This window comes from Saccostrea echinata, unplaced genomic scaffold (genome assembly GCF_033153115.1).
Source record: "Saccostrea echinata isolate AGI-Se365-2 ecotype Australia unplaced genomic scaffold, CSIRO_AGI_Sech_v1 ptg000060l, whole genome shotgun sequence".
Lineage (NCBI taxonomy): Eukaryota > Metazoa > Mollusca > Bivalvia > Ostreida > Ostreidae > Saccostrea > Saccostrea echinata.
Genome location: NW_026889809.1, coordinates 2,767,950 through 2,779,400, shown reverse-complemented (window position 1 = coordinate 2,779,400; position 11,451 = coordinate 2,767,950).

Sequence of the window (11,451 nt, the reverse complement as noted above, 5' to 3'; positions counted from 1 at the left end):
GTAAACATGCAAGAAATGTTCCAGGATATCATACACTACATACGTAAAGTTTGGGTGTATTAAATTAATATTCATGTCTGTATAGTCTGATATATGTGAGAACTGCATGGCATCATCTGATCATAAATTCTGTGATAAATAAGAGAAGTAGCAAACATTTTCTTATCATTGGGTTCTATTGAAAGCAGCATTATTGGTATAAATAACTGACAATATTAAAAGTGCAAAATGTAAACAAATGTAAACACCTATACATATGTAGAGGAAATTCGGCAGAGCTTGTGTGCATGTACTATGATATGGATAGAATTAAATTTTAGTCTCTTGGTGTTAAAAAAAGACACAAGGTTCTCACAGATCACTGGGTAATCTCTGAATACACATAGCTTGTTAAGGAACGGACTATAGCACACTTACATTTTCTCTTCAGTTCAAATATGCTTTTACAGCATTTTACAAACTTGCCCTTAAATATTTAGCCATTTTGTGCTCCAGGTAATCGAAAAAATAAATCGACTTCTACTTACGAATGCTTTTGTTTCCTAAACCAGTGTATGTGTGTTCATCTTTACCGACACAACTACTCCCTTGCACGTGGAAAAATGTTTACAAAATCGAGAGGTGCAGTTTTGACACTTTCATGTACAATAGCACGTGACTGAATGAGAAACTTCATACATACTTTCACTTTTCATGTAAAGAAACGTTTGTTTTTCAACTTTCTGCAATTTAAAAACCTTGTAAATTGAGAAAACATAAAGTTTTACCTCTTTTTTCAAGTTGAATATTTCTCTCGATTTTCACCTCTCGCGTGTTGGTCTCATCTAATTCTCGAGGGTTCTCGCAATGAAAGCTGTTCGGACGTTTACGGATTTTGTTCATATTTTATGACGTTTATCTCCGAAAAGTTCCGATTTATGCAAATAAGGTTAGGAGGTGTGTTTAAATCAGATTTAGAAGATTGCATATATTTTCCACGGCACTTTGTATTCAGAGCGGTAACATGAGAATAAGGATGTAGACTTCTTTCATTTTTAAATCTACGGGAACAAGGACTTTTTCGTATATAAGAGATGTATCATGTGTCACGACAAATTTAGCTGTTTAATTCATAATGTCACGTGTCTAGGGGATGTTATCGAAACGTACTTTGCATTTTGCGTAGATAGATTAGCCTTAACAATATACTTTTGTGATTGACATTTAGAAAATTCAATATGGGTAAGCATATATTCTACTTAATTCAGTTAAAGAAAAATTGTGAATTATATGAGGTAGAAAATGAAATACATGTATGGTGAAATATAAAGAAAAATTGAACAAAAAAGTGTAAGGTTTACAAATCCCTTCCTTTATTTTAATCATCCTCTTTGCTGACTTTTTATTCATATATATATTGTTATGAACCCATTGTGACAGTAATAGTTGTTTATTGATTTATTTATTGTTGATATTGTTGAAATATATATTATATTAATGGGAATAATAGTAGTTAATAATTATTCCTGAGATATGAAGAAGTTACAGTTGTCATGTGTATTGATGTTTACTTTTGTGCGGTACTGTACTACAGTGCATGTAAACAAGGATCAAACAATTCTTGTATCCAGCAAGAAATACAACCCCAAGATGATTCAACAATTAGTTAGAGGTGCAGAGACAACTATTTATCAACTTTGTCTGTCAGCAACTTGTTATATAGAATTACTATGCGTAATTACCCAGCTGACAGTCAGCTATAATTATGTCAACACGTGCTCAGCACATCGTCACCTCGGAGAGATGATTCAGCTTTAAATACCATTTATCATGATTTACAGACTTAATAAACAGAATCTACATGATTTAATTACTCACATATGAAGGTTAAGACATCGTTAAATACTTTGTATAAGCTGTATCGGTCGTCATCTCTAGGGAGAATTCAGCAATGTTTTCATTCGCAGACGGCCATGTTCCTTCATGAATAATAATGAAGGGTCACGTGATAAACACTATATAAGGCCGATCCCGACCTGAAATCATCACTTCGGTCATCAAAATGAGCCAGCAGCAGCTTTTCCAGCCAGACCATCCGGCTCCGAAGGTGAATATTTTGCACCTTCTCTATTAGTTACATAGATTTGAACATACATTCCATTCATGATCTATTGATGTTTAGTAGGAACACCATCACCACCTTCTGTATCATATTCAGCATCCCTACTCACCTTCCTTAGAAGGTGCAACTAGAGAGAGTTCAACACCTTCCATCACCTTTTATCACCTTCTACTAGAATTATAACTGCAATTATATAGCCTTTATATTATCTACACTATATGTACCTTGGTTAGGTACCATAATAAAGTACACCTTCAGTTGATAGGTCACCTTCTACACCTTCTCTGTACCAAGTGTACCTTCTAGTTTTCAACAGAGATTAACACCTTCTCAGAACTTCTACACCTTCTTATGAATAGCCAGGCATCACCCCGAGAAAATATCAACACCTAGAGATCTGAACTACATTATAAAGAGCGCGTTTGACTTTGTGCTTTTTAACTTAATAAATTCATAGATATTTTTAATCATCTTTGTCATTACTTGATTTCTGACAGGTACAGGAGGGCTCACAAACTTTGAAACGTCTGCAACCTTTCCTCATAAAATAGTGGGTCATTATAATACTACAGGTTTCAGCAGGTGTATGCGTTTCAATTGGCGCCCAACGTGGGGCCCTCAGTTATTCTGTACTTGTGAAATTAAGTAGTTTGACAAGATGTCTACATCAAGCATAGAAGGTACATCAACTCTAGAAGGTACTGTCTCAGCACCTACAATAGATTCTAGTGAAGAGGTGATATTTAATCCTAGACATCATTCATCTCAGCATCCATTGTATGTTGATAGAGAATTAGACACATCCCCAAATGTATCTCAAAACATCCAAGGTGCATATGATGCAGAAGGTGATGGTCCTGCTCAGAAGGGAGATAACTCCACCATCCTCCAAGAGTTACTATCTTTAAAGCAGAGCTTAAAACTTGAAATTAGAAATGCTTGTTCAGAAACTACAGAAATCTGTTATGATATGCAGCATAGGTTAGGTAGAGATGTAGCAGATCTGCGTTCAGACTTAAAAAATCAACTGTCATGCTTGAAAAATAGACTTGCACAAATTGAGAATCAACACCTGAGCAATCACAACCCCAAATCATATGAAGTTAGGCAAACAAACAAAACACTGACTTCTACAAATCATAGCTGCCAAACCAACACCATAATGACCAAGTCACCACAAACTGAAACAATTGTACCAAATGTACAGAGTTCTAATCAAACATCACATCCCCATGACTCATCTCCACACAATACAAGGGAGAGAACTCTGACACAATCACCTGACACATTTGGGCAAATTGGGGGTTCATCTTATATTCAACCAAGAGTTTGCTATCAAAGGGAGACAACTCCTACACTACAATCACCTGAAACAAACAGGGAAAATAGGGACATATTTCATCCCTCTCATTCTTCAATTCACAATCAAAGGGCAACAACTCATACAAAACCAAAACTTTATGATGGTAGTGAAGATCTTGAAGAGTACCTTACCCAATTTGAAATTATTTCTGAAATAAATGGGTGGGACTACACAAGCAAATCTCTTCACTTAGCAGGATGCTTAAAAGGCCCTGCAAGTTCCATTTTAAGTGAACTCAGTCAAATAGAACGACGAGATTACAAAAGCATAGTACGCTCTCTAAATACTAGAAATGGTTCAGAGCAAAGAGCCGAGATTTTCCGCGCCAGACTGCAAACTCGAATCAGAGGAAAGGAGGAATCCATACCAGAGCTAGCACAAGCTATAAGAAAATTGACCAGGCAAGCATACCCCAATGCTCCAGCTGATATCACAGATATATTGGCAATTGATCATTTTGTAGACGCTTTGCCTGAGATAGACATGAGACTAAGAATAAGAGAAGCTCATCCTAAAAACATCGGTGAAGCAGAGTCACAAGCAATCCGCTTGGAAACTTTCAGATTAGCAGACAAACAGAGAGGGCGCCTCGTCAGAACCCTACAGAAAGAAACAGATTTACGTAGCAGTACTGATTCCTCCAGAAATACAAAACAGTCACCAGATGATATATGCAAAACAATAAAGGATGAATTCTCCAGTGTGAGGAGTGAACTGAAATCAGTATGTCAAGATCTTAAACAGGTTGTAAACAGTTTGAGGCCAACTCCTCCACACAGATTTAACCAGCAAAATAGAGCAAGAGATTCTAATTTTCAAAATAGAGCTGGGGGAGGATATTACAACAATCAATCTTATCAACCCATGAACCAGCATAGAAGAGAGCCAGAAAACTACCAGAGACAACAAAAGAATGCAAATCGAACACCCCCAAGAAACAGCAATCAGAATGGAACTTCAGCACAGAATAGTAGTTATCAGGGAAACGGAAGAGTGTCGGACTCGAGGGCCAGAGGTCGACCCCAGATGTAAAATGGCCCAACATCATCGTCATTAATGAATCTTGGTCAAAGAATGAGGGATTATTTGTTAAAGTGAGGGTGCAAAATGAAGATATCACCATGCTTGTTGACACAGGTGCAAATGTCACCTTGTTGAGTGAAAAATTTATAAACAGATTAGATAATTCTTTGAAACCAGATATTAGACCAGCCAACACCAGTCTAGTAACAGCAATAGGAGAAAGTACTCCATTTCATGGACAGAGCAAAGTTACTCTGTCGATTGGTTCTACGTGCTATGATCACAATGTACTGATCGCAAACATCGACAATGATGGAATTTTGGGATTAGATTTCCTGGTCAAGCACAATTGTAATGTCAACTTAGCCAAAGAAATTTTGAACATAGGATTGGAGGGTGAAGAAGTACCCTGCCATAGATTTGCAAACAATGCTTTGTCAACTTGCTGTAAAGTTGCGATTTCAGAAGATATTGAAATTCCCCCTAGAAGTGAAATGATTGTACCTGGCACCACAGCAGATGGTTATCTACCAGGACACTCCGCTTTCATTGAGGGCGCACAAAAATTTATTGAACGAAAAGGACTTCTAGTTGCCAAGTCACTTATAAATGTCAGCAAAGACATAGTACCATTACGAGTTATCAACTTATTCGATCAACCCTGTAAGCTTTATAAAGGCACCATTGCTGCTACATGTGAGAATGTAGAAACTGATAATATCTTCACTTTTAACAAAGTTCAAAGTATTTCAAAGAAGGAGATAAATCCTTCAGAAACAAAATCCCAACAAGTTCCTGAGCACCTTAAAGACCTGATTGAAAGATCAAGCATTCATTTAGCCCCAGAAGAACGAGACAAACTTAAAGACCTCCTTTGCTCATTTCAACAACTATTTTCAAAGAACTCTTCAGATTTGGGCCACACAACTTTGGTAAAACATGAAATCAACACCGGAGACTACAGACCAATAAAACAAAGACCAAGAAGAATACCTTTGGCGAAACTGAAAGAAGCTAATGAGGAAATCTCTAAAATGAGGTCAGAGGGCATCATAGAGCCATCCATGAGCCCTTGGTCATCCAACATTGTACTTGTGAAAAAGAAAGATGGATCTCTTAGATTTTGCGTTGATTTTCGCCAGTTAAATGACATCACCATAAAAGACTCGCATCCTTTACCTAGAATTGACGACACCTTAGACGCACTGTCAGGGTCAAAATACTACAGTACACTTGACTTAAAGTCAGGTTACTGGAAAGTTGGTCTATCAGAGGATGCCAAACAGAAAACAGCATTTTCTTATCCGGGGGGAGGACTTTATCAATTTACTGTAATGGCATTCGGGCTATGTAATGCCCCTGCCACATTCGAGAGGCTTATGGAGAGAATTCTACATGGTTTGTCATATGATATTTGCCTTGTCTACTTAGACGACATTATTGTTCATTCAAAAACATTTGATGAGCAAATTGAAAACCTAAAACTGGTATTTGATCGATTAAGAGAAGCCAACCTAAAGTTGAGTCCAGATAAATGTCAACTCTGTCAGAATGAAGTACTCTTCTTAGGTCACAAAGTCAGTGAAAATGGTTTTTCAACAGATCCAAACAAAATCAAAGCAGTCAAAGAATGGCCAACACCAAAGTCTACAAAAGAAGTAAGGAGCTTCCTTGGATTGACATCCTACTACAGAAAATTCATATTGCATTATGCAGATAAAGCAAAGCCCTTACACAGATTAACAGAAAAATCAACAAGATTTCAATGGAACGAAGAATGTCAACAGTCATTTGAAACTTTGAAGAATGCTTTAATTACAGCCCCAATTCTGTCTTACCCCAATGAGGAAGGCACTTTTATCCTGGACACTGATGCTAGTCTAGTTGGGTTGGGTGCAGTATTATCTCAGGTCCAGGAGGGGTCAGAAAAAGTTATTTCATACTACAGTAGAACCTTTACAAAACCAGAGAGGAGTTATTGTGTCACTAGACGAGAGCTTCTTGCCATAGTTAGCTCTCTGAAATACTTTCATCACTATATGTATGGACGTCACATTATTATTAGAACAGATCATGGAGCACTTAGATGGCTCCTCAACTTCAAGAGTCCTGAGGGACAAATGGCCAGATGGTTTGAGGTACTAGCTACATACGATTTTGAAATTCAACACCGTGCAGGTAGAAGTCACAACAATGCGGATGCTCTTAGTCGCAGACCCTGTGTTGAACCAGGATGTTCACACTGTACCAGAATAGAAAATAAAGAGTTAAAAGAAGAACAGAGAGAAACGACAACTTCTAGAAAAGTAGTAAATGCAATTACAAGATCAAAACAAAGGATTACAACACCACAAATAGCCACTGAAGATTCCGCAACATTGAAGGAACAACAGAGAAATGATCCCATACTGAAATTCATTATAGATGCTAAAGAGAAAGGTCATAAACCTGAATGGGCAGATATTGCTGCAATGGGCAATACTTTGAAATTCTACTGGCAGAGATGGGATTCTTTAGAACTGAAAGACGATATTTTATATTACAGGTTTGAAAACACAAGAGGTTTTACCTCTTGGTTAGTCTTAATACCTGAATCAGCGAAAGAGACAATTCTTAGACAATTACATGATGGAATCACTGGGGGACATTTAGGAATTAAGAAAACTTTACTTAAAGTTCAGCAGAGATATTACTGGCATCGCTTGAAGAAAGACGTAGAGAGCTGGTGTCGCAATTGTCATTTTTGTGGAAGCAAGAAGCCACCTCCAAAGAAATGGAGGGCGCATTTACAACAATATAATGTTGGAGCACCTTTTGAACGTGTAGGCATGGATATTTTGGGTCCATTTCCTAGAACTAATAAAGGAAATAAATATTTGTTAGTAATCGGTGATTACTTCACTAAGTGGTTAGAAGCCATCCCCATAAAGGATCAAGAGGCTACCACAATAGCGAAAGCTTTTGTCAATAGAATAGTGTCCATATTTGGAACACCTTTACAGCTCCATACCGATCAAGGTACGAGTTTTGAGTCTACAGTTTTCAAGCAAGTGTGCACCTTGCTAGGAATTCAGAAAACTAGAACGACTCCCCTGCATCCCCAATCTGATGGAATGGTCGAGAGAGGAAATCAAACCATAAACCACATGTTGTCAGCTTTTGTTTCAGAGAATCAAAGAGACTGGGATGAACATATATACTTATTAGTGTTAGCCTACAGATCATCAGTGCATGAAACGACCAAAGTTACCCCCAATGAGATGATGTTTGGTCGACAAGTCACCTTACCTATAGAATTGCTATATGGTACCCCTATAGTAGATAGCAATCTTCCAGACTATAGCGAAGAATATGCGTTTCAACTCCAGCAACGAATAGAGAAAATTCATCAATTTGCGAGAGAAAACCTCCAACTATCTTCAGAGAACATGAAGCGGCGTTACGACAAACAGTCAAATATATTACAACTAGAACCTAATGCATTAGTATGGCTTTTCAACCCCAAAAGGTCTAAGGGCCTCTGTCCCAAACTACAATGTAAATGGGAGGGTCCCTACACCATCATACAAAAATTGAATGACGTCATTTTCAAAATCCAGAAAAAAACAAACACTCAAAGCCCAAGATTGTACATCATGACCGCCTCAAACCATATGTGAACAACCATCAATAGAAAGCTGAACTCCATGAAGAAGACTGATTATGTCATTTGAGGACAAATGATTTTTCGAAGGAGGGGGGTAATGTTATGAACCCATTGTGACAGTAATAGTTGTTTATTGATTTATTTATTGTTGATATTGTTGAAATATATATTATATTAATGGGAATAATAGTAGTTAATAATTATTCCTGAGATATGAAGAAGTTACAGTTGTCATGTGTATTGATGTTTACTTTTGTGCGGTACTGTACTACAGTGCATGTAAACAAGGATCAAACAATTCTTGTATCCAGCAAGAAATACAACCCCAAGATGATTCAACAATTAGTTAGAGGTGCAGAGACAACTATTTATCAACTTTGTCTGTCAGCAACTTGTTATATAGAATTACTATGCGTAATTACCCAGCTGACAGTCAGCTATAATTATGTCAACACGTGCTCAGCACATCGTCACCTCGGAGAGATGATTCAGCTTTAAATACCATTTATCATGATTTACAGACTTAATAAACAGAATCTACATGATTTAATTACTCACATATGAAGGTTAAGACATCGTTAAATACTTTGTATAAGCTGTATCGGTCGTCATCTCTAGGGAGAATTCAGCAATGTTTTCATTCGCAGACGGCCATGTTCCTTCATGAATAATAATGAAGGGTCACGTGATAAACACTATATAAGGCCGATCCCGACCTGAAATCATCACTTCGGTCATCAAAATGAGCCAGCAGCAGCTTTTCCAGCCAGACCATCCGGCTCCGAAGGTGAATATTTTGCACCTTCTCTATTAGTTACATAGATTTGAACATACATTCCATTCATGATCTATTGATGTTTAGTAGGAACACCATCACCACCTTCTGTATCATATTCAGCATCCCTACTCACCTTCCTTAGAAGGTGCAACTAGAGAGAGTTCAACACCTTCCATCACCTTTTATCACCTTCTACTAGAATTATAACTGCAATTATATAGCCTTTATATTATCTACACTATATGTACCTTGGTTAGGTACCATAATAAAGTACACCTTCAGTTGATAGGTCACCTTCTACACCTTCTCTGTACCAAGTGTACCTTCTAGTTTTCAACAGAGATTAACACCTTCTCAGAATTTCTACACCTTCTTATGAATAGCCAGGCATCACCCCGAGAAAATATCAACACCTAGAGATCTGAACTACATTATAAAGAGCGCGTTTGACTTTGTGCTTTTTAACTTAATAAATTCATAGATATTTTTAATCATCTTTGTCATTACTTGATTTCTGACAGGTACAGGAGGGCTCACAAACTTTGAAACGTCTGCAACCTTTCCTCATAAAATAGTGGGTCATTATAATACTACAGGTTTCAGCAGGTGTATGCGTTTCAATATATATATATATATATATATATATATATATATATATATATATATATATATATATATATATATATATATATATATATATTATTTATCTATCCTTCTTTGAAATGTGTCATGAAAGCTTTATATCTAAAAATATCAAGCATTATTGATTCAGCAATATAGAATTTCATCATAATTTAACGCCGATTATAAAACTTTAATTGTAATTCTTACCTTTTGTTTGGAATGGAATTTCTCACTAAATTTACTGAGGGATTTAGTAGACTGGTTCTTTAAATACACAGTGCAGATTGAATATATACTCTGCTTTCTCTATCGATTCAAGGAAACCTGTGCTCGTTGATATGAGATTTAAAAAAAAACATGGTTTGTGACCCAGTCCAGTACGACTACATTTGCTGTTATCAATTTTAAACAGGCGCGGATATAGGATATTTTTTCAGGGGTGTGGAGGGGGAGGGGTGTCCATCCTTGTGCAAAAAAGAAAATTAATCCAGAAAAAAACAAACATACAAGCAAACCCCCCCCCCCCGTAAACTCGTTTCGTGAAAAACATTTCGTGGGGGGTAGTGGGGTCTTCATAAAGTCATCATGAATATGACTCTTCCTACCGACGCATTTTCAGGAGAGGAGGGGGTGATTCTTCCAAGATTTTTCAAGTTACTTAACTATGTTTATTAAAAAAAAAACTCTTATTCCTAATTTTGAATGTATGCATTTTTATTTGTTTGGATATTTTCTCTTTCATTGCGATACGTCAGTAAATTGATAAGCAAGTTTAAAGAGCGGGATAACAAGGTTTAAAGTCTTGTCCTCCTAAAATACACCATCAGAATCAAACTACAGATTTGTTATCTGAGAATGTTTTTATACCAATTTCAGTTAGATTATTAACTCATTTATATTTATGTGATTACTAGTATATTTAAATAAAACAGGCAGTTAAATCAGATATTATTTGTTTACTGATATTTGATATAAACAGAATAAATATCAAGTAAGTACATAGACTGATTGATTGACATGTTTTCCATTCTGTAATATACATGCTTGCATGCATGATCTCAATCTCTCAATAGAGGGCGCGCTACCAACAGGTCTCAGCAATTGTTTAAAATACAATTAAGAATATCGTAAGTGGTAAAGTTTTACTTTTTAAGCGCTAAGCGCAGCGCAAAGCGCTTACTGTCATCTTAAATTTACTTCCGTTCGCGATCCAGCGCCACTAAGCAAGTTAGATAACTCCACTGGGTTTTCTAAAATATGCAACCGGAAATCCCCGACTCTCTTTCGGCTATTTTAGTGTAATACTGAATTACGTGCAGTTCTAATAATAGGAGTCAATTAGTTAGGTAAAGATATGCATGTACATTGTACGAAAATCCACTGTTAGTAGATAAGGGCGGTTCTTGTCATGCTTATCTCTATACATTGTAGTTCATTTAAAATCGTGTCGGCACTCATCACTTGTGTACCATGTAGCTTACAATTGCTATATCTATGGCGCAAATACTTAATTGAAAACGGTTTATTACATGTATATGTCATGTACAAGTAATGTAGTGATTGAATAAGTACATATTTTTAAAACTCAGATGGGATTTTAATAAGTATTTAAAACTCAAACTGGAATTGAGTTATTTAGTAGAAAATTTCGCAGAAAATTGATTTACAAAATACTTACATGTGTAGGTTCTATATAACTCATACCATATAAACTATTATTTCTTCTTCTAGACCCTTATTTCAGGAAATGTAACTAAAACATGTCTTCCTATTATCACCCTTGCACCATGCAGAGAGCTATCAATGAAGTTGATTTTCGCATCTCAGTATCAATTAGTAACAGACTGGAATGTTTGTTTGTTTGTTTGTATGTTGTTTAACGTCCCTCTCGAGAATTTTTCACTCATTTGGAGACG